The sequence below is a fragment of the Lactuca virosa genome, chromosome 8, assembly GCF_052849685.1.
Source record: "Lactuca virosa cultivar CGN04683 chromosome 8, Lactuca_virosa_CGN04683_v6, whole genome shotgun sequence".
Lineage (NCBI taxonomy): Eukaryota > Viridiplantae > Streptophyta > Magnoliopsida > Asterales > Asteraceae > Lactuca > Lactuca virosa.
Window position 1 is genome coordinate 18,419,334 of NC_136433.1, and position 9,781 is coordinate 18,429,114.

Below are 9,781 nucleotides of genomic sequence, written 5' to 3' on the forward strand. Positions count from 1 at the left end.
TCAAAGGTTGGATGGAATTTGGTATAGTGGTGATATGGTAAGAAATTGTATGGAGAAATTTGTGTATCAAAGTGTATGATGGATTTCTTCCTTTCTTTTTCTCCCTTTTTGTGGTGAAAAATGGTGGTATTTATAGTAAAAATTTGGAAAATTAAATACCAAAAAGAAATAAATTGAGATTGGATCTAATGAAAAAGAATTCAAAAGAAATAAAAAGATGGGAATAAAAGGTTGGAAAGTTTAAAGGTGGTGAATTATTGAGTATTTGTTGGAAAGGAATGAGTTTAAAATAGGAAAAAGTGGGGAAAAAATGGTTAAAAACGGAATGGAATCGGAATTGGCAAATCTGGAAGCGAAAACGACGTCGTTTTAAGCTGAATAGTTCCGAATCGGATTTTGGGTCGGAATCGGGTCGAGACGCGGATCTTCATGTGAGAGAAAACGAATCGGAGCTCGGGTCGGAGCTGGGTCGAAGCCGGACATGGATCGGATCCGAGTGACGTCGTCGATGACGTCATAATCGGAAAAAAATTGCGGATCCTAAACCCGGGTCGGAGCTCTGGGTCGGGTCGGAAACCAGGTTAAGGCGCGGATCTTCATGTGAGACGAAATGGTTGCGGGTAGGTTTTCGGATTCGGTTCGGGTTCTTCCGGATCTGGGCTGCGAATCGAGACTTGGGCTCCGGGTTTGGGCTCCAGGTTTTGGGCTCCGAATTTTGTTTCTTTTCTATTTTATTTTTTTCTTTTTCCAATTTAAATTAAATTAAATTAATTTAATTAATATAAATTATTTAGAAATTAAATAATTAATTCCCAATAATTTATTTTAATTAAACCTAATTAATTAATTTAAATTCTTTTTTTTATATATTTTTATTTTGTTTTCTCGTCTTTCCAACGCGGCTATTTTTGAATTCTTTGACTTTTTGATCTCGTTTTTCTTCGTGTAATTTCTTTCACTTCTTTTTGCGGATTTTTGCACATTTTCTTCTCCTTTTTCTTCAGAAATGATTTTTAGCTGTAAAATGGAATTTCAAACTTTATAAGTACCTTTTATCTTAAATCATACCAAAATATAGCTAAAAATACATAAATATCGCTCGAAATATATGTATAATTATTGCGATATCAGTGGACCAGACATGCTGAAGGTTGAGAGTGGGCCAGATAGACTGAAGTCCCGGTGAGGGCGGTCCAGTCATACTGAAGACTCTGAGAGTGGTCCAGATAGACCGATGACCCGGTGAGGGCGGTCCGATCATACTGAAGACTATATATGCATGTTGTTTGTTATGAATTGTTCTGGTTTGTATGGCGTTGGTATTTTGGGGGAACTCACTAAGCTTTGGGTTTACAGTTGTTGATTTTGTTTCTGGTACTTCAGATGATCGTGGGAAGGCGAAGGCTTGATCGTGCACCTCCTCACATTTTATGACCTTGATTTCTGGGATTCTCTGATATGAAGCTATTTTGAAAACATTTTGTAATAATTAATGGTTTTTAAATGTTGAAAAAGTTTTAAATTGGCATGAATTTTATGGATGTTACACATTATAACATTGTACTTTACATATTATGTACTTTTTAAGGCTTGTCTAATTAAGTCACAAAACAAATTAAGGTCATAGTTAACAAATGCATAAACACTTAACAATTAAGTTACAATAAAAACATACTTTTAATTAAGTACAAACATAAAATGTTAACAAATAATCAAGCCATTATCAATTAAGTCTTTTAAAATAAATTCCTTTACAATTAAGTACTTAATAATTAAGCCATTTAACATTTAATTCATGTACCAATCAAATTAACAAATTCTTAAGGCTATGACTATTTCACATACATATATACGAGTTTGCATATATACATATACATACATTCATGTTTGAATACATATACATTCAAATTTGCATATGCATACATTATACACACATATATACATACATTATACACACATATATTCCATAATGCATACAAATACACATATACATACATAATTTTATGTTTTGATATATACAAAACAGAAAACCTCTATAATCATTAAACTTAGTGACGACACATACATTGTACACACATATACATAGATTATACACACATACATTCTGTCGCCGGTGATGAGTTTTGTCGACGCCGGTAGTGGAGGTGGATGTTGGTAGCGCAAGCGGTCTTTTTTGGTGAAAGTCTTATAAAATTGTCGAAATTTTTATAAATCATCAGAGAGAAGCTTAGAGAGAAAGGGTTGCAAATACATGAAAGAATTAAAGAAAATGGATTAATCTACGATGACTTTTAGCGGCTACGTTAGAGCATTATCGACGACGGTAGATAATTACCTGCGTCAATTGTCGCCGTTATTCGCATTGTCGATAATGATATTGTATGACACCAGATGCTAACCGTTGGATTTATCTCACATATAAACGATTAAGGTCAGTAGATGAGGCGTCACGCAGATCACTGATGTATGTATAGTGGCGATGCCATTAGCGACGATAACCACTATTAGCATCGACACTAAAAACGGATGTTTAGAGTCGCCACTAATAGTGGTTGTTGTCAATTGCCAAGATTTCTTGTCGTGTACCCCATTTGAATGAGATCCACAAGTTTCTTACTATTTTTGGTGTTGTATACTTTTAGTTGGTTGTGTATTACATTTGAATGCTTTTTTCTATTAGATTATAAATATTTGGTTTTTTTTTAAATATTTTGCAAAAGAAGAAGAAGAAGAAAAATCAAAAATTGGTTTTAAGCAGGTCGTTGTAGTCCCTAAAGAAGAATCAAACTTTATCAGAGCTTGAATTCGATGCCGTTGATTCAATTTCTTCATGCAAGAACTTCTAAAAAGAAGCTTCCTTTGCTGGAAAGATATTATAGTAAATAGAAAACTCGTCATTCATTCATGAGCTGTCTTGCCTATGCCATCAAGAGCTAGAGTTATATCTCTCGAAGGTGTCTTAGCTCCATCGATAGGAACAACCCATCTATCCAGGTAACCTCACCCGTGAACCACGAACTAGACTTACAGACAACCTATGAAGAAAGAGAGTCTCACCGATAAGCATAAGAAGGAAAAACTAGAAGAATAAACAAGAGAGAAAGCGCATACAAGAGAGAAAGTGCATACAAAGAAGATTCTTAACAGTTCATGAAGAGAAGATAGTTGTTTTAGGCAAGGAAAAAAGCCAACCATAACAGAATGCAAGGCATGTCGTTGCTATATATGATAAACACTTGGATTAAAATTAGTTGTAGCGATTATATGTTGTCACTTTATGTATTTAGTTCATTTTTTTATAGAATATATATATATATAATCTTCAAAGTAGTCCTATTATTTAAAAAAAAATAATGATTAAGCCCCATTTGTTTTAATAGAAAGACCTTAAAAAAATTAATGATTAAGTCTCATTTGTTTTAATAGAAAGACCTAAGAAATATGCAAATTCTTTTACTTTTGCTCATTTTGACCTATTCAACAGGTCATATGACCAAATCGTTAATTTCCCAGAAATAATTAGATTTTTCTGCAGATTTCCTCAAAAATTCTATATAATGTATAAACGTTACATAGTTATATATATTTTTACGTATGTTTTATATTTTTTTACATAATTAATTATTTATTTTTTGAAGTTTTTTATATATATTTTATGTATTTTAAATGTATAAATGTATTTTTTATGTATTTATATGTATGTGTTAAGTATTTGTTTATATATATATATATATATATATATATATATATATATATATATATAAACACACACGTATTTATGTATTTTTTTTACTTCAAGTTTGAACGTAAGCTAACTATTAGACCATGTAAATGAAGAAATTTTGTTATATTTGATTCTTGCTTTCTAGTTGTTTTATGTTTTATATGATGCAAAAATCTTTTATGAATGCATTATAAAAGAATTTTTTAAGACCTATTCATTCCCCTCTACGAAAGCATGATGATCGATGCACCTTATGTCCCAGAAAAAATCGACAACTTCACCAGTATCAAGAGGCCTCGAGGGAACCCCAACTTTCATGTGCATAAATTATTATTATGTTGTTTTAATGTGTTGTTTAATTTCAAGATAAGAGAATGACAAAATTTTATAATATGTGGGTATGCAGCAAAACCATCCAGACATACTTGAAGAAACTATAGCAATTGGATTAAATGGTGAAGATCGCTTGAAGTAAAAATATATAAATACGTAAAAAATACATAAAAATACACACAAAAATTGTAACATCCAAAATTCATGACCAAAAATTACATTTTTAATTAAGTATTTATAAAACAGTAGTCTGAAATCATTGATAGTGCCAACCCATATCATAATAAAAACCAGTATGTCAAATAACCAAAAGTACCTGAAACCAAAACTGAAAACCGTAAGCACGAACCTTAGTGAGTTCCCCAATCATACCACATAACAACATACGGCCAGACATATCAGGGTGCCCGACCTACCCTGTCGGGCATTTTTGGGTGCCTGACCTACCCTGTCAAGCATATATGGGTGCACGACCTACCCTGTCAGGCATATCTGGGTGCCCGACCTACCCTCCGGTGTATTTCAACCGGTTATGGGGTCTATTTCGCCCCTACCACTACCACATAATAACATAGCATAAACATAGTGTCAGGCATATATGGGTGCCCAACCTACCCTGTCAGGCATATCTGGGTGCCCAACCTACCCTGCCAAGCATATCTGGGTGCTCGACCTACCCTCCGGTTTATCTCAACCAGTTACGGGGTCTATTTCACCCCTACCACTACCACATAGTAACATATCATATAAGCACATAAATCTCATCAGATAGTGGCATACCAGCCAATTATCACGCAAACAATTATCTCTATTACAAACAACTACTAATGGGCCGACATTTGTGCCTTCGACCCACTCATACCGGAAAGGTAACTCACCTGAATGCTAAATCTCATGGTAAGAAATCTCTAACGGCTGCTCCGACGACTCCCCGAGCTATCCGTACAAAATAATACTTAGTCAAAACCCAATAATCCTTCTTAGGGTAAAATGACCATTTTACGCCTGATCTAATTTGGTCCATGCCTAAAGCCCAAAACCATAACATGAAAGGCCCAATACTAGGTAGACTTCCCAAGCCCACTAATGGCCCACCGTTGGCCCAATTTGCTAAATTGGGCCCGATCCCCTCTAATGGGCCTTACCCTAGACCCAAAATAAGACATAGTCCAATAAATCCCAAAATGATGATCCGCTAAGGCCAATAGTAGTAAAGTCGAAGAAAATGGCCCAAGGAAGCCCACTGCCGTAACGAACGAACGCAGGGCGTTCCCTTGTAGAATGCTGAGCGTTCGTCACCGGTCCAAATCGCGAGCCCCAAATCGCGAGCCCCAACGTTCGCGTCCAGATTCCAAAACTGGCCATTAAGCACTTAATGCTTAAGCCATACTACCCAAAACGTAGATCCAAGCCATTTAGGACCTCTAGAACTATAAAGTCACGGGCTTGGTGACTTTGCATGCCCCCAAAAGCTCCAAACTCCAAAAATGCCATTCTACTTCCTTGAAAATGGCCTTATCTCATGCATGAACACATCAAGACCTTCCAGATGACAACTTTCTATCTTAGGGACTCAAATAGCACCAAAGGTGGCAACCCTAAGCCTACGAAATGGATTTGGACCATAAAGCTTCATCCTTGGGACCAAAAAGGTCCATAAAACCCAACACAAGAGATCTAAGCAAATAAACACCAAGTTCAGAGCTTTATAACCTTATATAAGTGCCAAATGTTGATAAGGTTCTGGATCTATAAGCCTTTGCTCCTTTGATGATGCTTCAACAATGGCCACCTTCTTTCAAAACACCAAGATGCACTCCAAAATGGTCTTCTAGGCTCAAAACACACAAACAAGGGATTAGGGTTTCGTGGGATCTGCTTAAGGGTGAGAGGGTGGTTGGACTTTAGGGCATAATGTTCTTTATATAGGGGTTAACCCTAAATTTTAGGATTTACACTTTGCACGTGAACGCAGTGCGTTCCCCAGGGGAACGCCCCACGTTCGGGCTCTGCCTCCAAAATTCCTAAATTGGCAGACACGATCCCTCCTTCCCTCAAACTTGCAAACATAAGGTCCAAAAGTAATAATTCAACATATAAGGGACCAAAATATAAATAATACATGGACTGAGCGTTACAATTCTCCCCCACTTGAATCAGACTTCGTCCTCGAAGTTCGTCGCCTTGAACAACTCGGGGTAATGCTCCCTCATTTCCTCCTCGGGCTCCCATGTCCATTCCGAATCCTTTCGGTGCTGCCACTGTACCTTAACCAACCCCACGACCTTGTTCCTCAAGGTTTTATCCTTTCGATTGAGAATCGCTATCGGTCTCTCAATATAATTCAAGCGGTCATCCATCTGAATATCCTCCAAAGGCACGACCGCGGAATCATCCACCAAACATTTCCGCAACTGGGAGACCTGAAATGTGCAATGAATCTGACTGAGCTCGGCGGGAAGATCAACACGATAAGCTACACGGCCCACCCGATGCAAAACCCTAAAAGGATCGATGTACCTGGGGCCCAGCTGGCTCCTCTTCGTGAACCTAATGACACCTTTTCCAGTGTGACACCTTCCGGAGAACCATGTCTCCCACCTGAAACTCCAAGTTTGACCGACGCTTGTCGGCATAGCTTTTCTGCCGACTCTGAGCAGTCTGGAGCCTGGTCCGAACCTTCTGGATCATATCAATGGTCTTGAGTACTACCTTAGTACTCCCCATGACTCTCTGACCGACCATGCCCCAACAGATTGGGGTCCTACATTTCCTCCTGTAGAGCATCTCGAAGGGAGGTCGGTCTATGCTAGCGTGATAACTGTTGTTATACAAAAATTCCGCTAACGGAAGATACGTATCCCAACTCCCACCGCAATCCAATACACATGCGCGTAGCATATCCTCCAGAGTCTGAATCGTACTCTCACTCTGCCCATCCGTCTGAGGGTGAAAAGTTGTACTGAAGTGAAGACGAGTGCCCATCTCGTCATGAAACCACTTCCAGAATCTGGAAGTGAAGCGAACATCTCGGTCTGACACAACCGAAACCGGCACTCCATGACGTGCCACGACCTCGCGTACATAGATCTCGGCTAGCTTCTCAGCCTATATACTCTCCTGGATCGGGATGAAATATGCACTGTTGGTCAGCCGATCTACGATGACCCAAATCGAATCCACTCCACGTGTAGTCTTGGGAAGCTTTGTGATCAAATACATGGTGATGTCTTACCATTTCCACACGGGAATCTCCAACGACTGCATCTTGTTATGAGGTCGTTGGTGCTCAGCCTTGACATTCCTACAAGTCAAGCATCGCTCTACATACCAAGCTATGTCCCGCTTCATGCAGGGCCACCAATAATTAGGGCGAAGATCCCGATACATCTTCGTCGCCCCGGGATGAATGGAGAATCTTGACTTGTGAGCCTCCTCCATCAGAACCTGGCGTACACCGCCCCAGTAAGGAACCCAGACTCTCCGATGCAGGGTCAACAACCTACAACTATCATAACCAAATGAAGCCACCTACCTATGATCCGCTCACACTTCCGGCGCTTCTACTTCATACCTTCGACCTGAGCCTCCCGAATTCGTTCCAGCAACGGAGTAATCACTGTCATCCTCAGGCATATATCCCAAATCGGAGCCGCGACCGCCTTGCAGCCGAGTGCATCGGCCACCATATTGGCCTTCCCCGGGTGGTAGAGGATCTCGCAATCGTAATCCTTCACCACATCCAACCAACGCTGCCTCATGTTCAGATTTGGCTGATCCATTAGGTACCTCAGGCTCTTGTGGTCTGTGTAGATAGTACAGCGGACCCCATAGAGGTAGTGTCGCCAAATCTTGAGGGCAAAAACAACTGCTCCCAACTCCAGGTCATATGTCGGGTAATTCTCCTTGTGAGGCTTCAACTGCCTCGAAGTGTATGCTATCACGCGACCCCGCTGCATCAGCACTGCACCCATACCCGTGATTGAAGCGTCACAGTAAACCACGAAATTGTCGACGCCCTCTGGCAAGGTCAGAATCGGTGCCTCGCACAACCATTGTGTGAGAGTCTCGAAAGCTGCCTGCTGATCAGGCCCCCAGCAAAATGTCACCGACTTCTTGGTCAGTCGGGTAATGGAACAGTAATCTTGGAGAAATCCTGGATGAATCTCAGATATTAACCCGCCAGACCAAGAAAACTCTGAATCTCAGATGGAGACCTCGGAACCTCCCATCTCATTACAACCTCTACCTTGACCGGATCGACCAGTATACCGTTCTGGTTGACAAGGTTCCCCAGAAACTGCACCTCGCGCAACCAAAACTCGCACTCGGAGAACTTTGCGAAAAGTCTCTCCCTCCTCAACATCTCCAGCACCTCCCTCAAGTGCTCCTCGTGCTGCGACTGCGTCTTGGAGTAAACCAAGATGTCATCAATAAAGGCTATCACAGACCGATCAAACATCAGCCTACATACACGGTTCATGAGATCCATGAACACGGCAGGAGCATTGGTGAGCCCAAACGGCATCACCACGAACTCGTAATGACCATAGCGAGTCCGAAAGGCTGTCTTCTGCACATCATCGTCCCTGAATCGCATATGGTAATAACCCGATCGCAAATCAATCTTGGAGAACCAAGATGCACCATGTAGCTGGTTAAATAGATAATTAATCCTCAGGAGGGGATAACGGTTCTTCACCGTTACCTTATTCAACTCCCGGTGGTCTATACACATCCGATGAGACTCGTCCTTCTTCTTCACGAACAGAATCGGGGCTCCCCATGGCGAACTGCTCGGCTTGATAAATCCTTTGTCGAACAGCTCTTGCAGCTGTGTAGACAACTCCTGCATCTCGGGAGAAGCCGACCGATACGGTGCCTTGGCTATCGGAGCCACATCCGGAACTAGGTCAATCATGAACTCCACCTGTCTCTCCAGAGGTACCCCAAGCAAGTCCTCGGGGAACACGTCCGGGTACTCCCGCACAACTGGCACATCATCCACGGTCCCTTACCCATCTCCCGGGTATCCACAACGTAGGCGACATAACCTGCACATCCCTGATGAAGGTCGCGTTTGGCTCTCGCTACAGAACACATGACCGGTCCATGCTGCGGTCGCTCACCCTGAATCACCAGCTCTCCCCCACTTGGGGTCCTAACCCGAACCAACTGCTGCTCACAGTCGATCACCGCACCATTGGGGCTCAACCAATCCATACCTATGATGACCTTGTTCCCACGCAAAGGAATGGGAACCAAATCTATGAGATAACACTCGTCACACATCCTTAGAACACAATCCCTATAAACCTCCGAAGCCCGTACGGATCGGCCGTCTGCAATCTCAACCTCTAAAGGACAATCCAGCATGCTCGTAGACTCGGCAAACCTCTTGCTGAGTGCAAGAGATACGAACGATCGGTTAGCCCCCAAGTCAAATAATACCAACACTGGGATACCGTTCACATGGAACGATCCTAAAACAGAATACATGAAACATAAATATCAAAACTGACATATAATAAAAGTTAGGCAGAAGAAACATACCCGTCACCACATCTGGTGCGACACGCGTCTCCTCGGCGGTCAGCTGGAATGCTAGGCTCCTCACAACAGGAGCATCTGACTTTCCCTGGCGGCCATCTGTAATCCGCAGGGTCGCTGGAGCTAGCGCCGCCACCGGAACTCCTGATGCTAATCTCGGACAGTGGGCACTTT